An 878-nucleotide genomic window follows, 5' to 3' on the forward strand; every position below is an offset into this window, starting at 1 on the left:
AGCGGACCTGCCCGGTGGGAGCGGCCGCCCCTCCCCGGCAGCTCCCGCAGCTGAATTTGCTCCGGTCCCTTGGTTGGTTCGCTCTCTCCGAGAACTTTGTTTACAGTCCCTTGTGCCGCGAGCTGCATCCCCTTCTTAACGCTGCTGCGGGCTCGTGGCCGCCGCAGTCGCGCCCGGCAGTCGGGAGGTAAGGCACGGCTCGGCGCGGCGCGGGGCGGTGCGGAGCGTGCAGTGTAGCGTCGGGAAGTACGGCGTGGCATGGCACTATGGCACGGCACTATGGCATGGCACTATGGCACGGCATGGCACTATGGCACGGCTTGTTAGAGCAGGGCACAGCACGGCGCAGTACGGCGTGCTATTGCACAGCACGGCACGGCATGCTACAGTATGGCACAGCACGGCGTGCTACAGCACAGCGTAGAACGCTATAGCATGGCACAGCACGGCGTGCTACAGCACAGCATAGCACGCTATAGCATGGCACAGCACGATGTGCTACAGCACGGCACAGCTCGGCTCGCAGCGCAGCGCCGGACCCCTCTCGCTACTCGCCGCGCTCCGGTGCGGCAGCGGCGGATCCCGGCTCGGCGCGGAGCTGTGCGTGCGGGGACGTCGGGGACAGCACCGCCACTCGAAGCCTTCGGGGTTCCGCAGGCGGAGCTGCTGCCGTGCCGTGCCGTGCCGTGCCGTGCCGTGCCGTGCCGTGCCGTGCCGCGGACGGGCCGCTTTCCGTGGCAATAGACGGGAGTCGCGCTGCGTTTGTGGCGTTTTACCGATGTGTGTGAAAGTTTTGAGACTCGCAAAGTCTGTGCGCGAGGGGGTTCGGCTGCTCCTCCCGAGCCCCGCCCGCGCCTGAAGAACGCTTTGGTCCGGCA

General features: G+C 67.1%; 1 protein-coding gene across 1 annotated transcript in view; it reads left to right on the plus strand.

Annotated features, from left to right (window-relative positions):
* The first annotated feature begins 6 nt into the window (after nucleotides 1-6).
* The window catches only part of TMEM100 (transmembrane protein 100), a 5,855-nt gene continuing 4,983 nt past the window's right edge, over nucleotides 7-878 (plus strand). The window contains exon 1 of the mRNA XM_010721581.1: nucleotides 7-187. The gene's annotated coding sequence lies outside the window, so the exon portion shown is untranslated. The remainder of the gene's footprint in view (nucleotides 188-878) is intronic.

The sequence above is a fragment of the Meleagris gallopavo genome, chromosome 20 (assembly GCF_000146605.3).
Source record: "Meleagris gallopavo isolate NT-WF06-2002-E0010 breed Aviagen turkey brand Nicholas breeding stock chromosome 20, Turkey_5.1, whole genome shotgun sequence".
Classification (NCBI taxonomy): domain Eukaryota; kingdom Metazoa; phylum Chordata; class Aves; order Galliformes; family Phasianidae; genus Meleagris; species Meleagris gallopavo.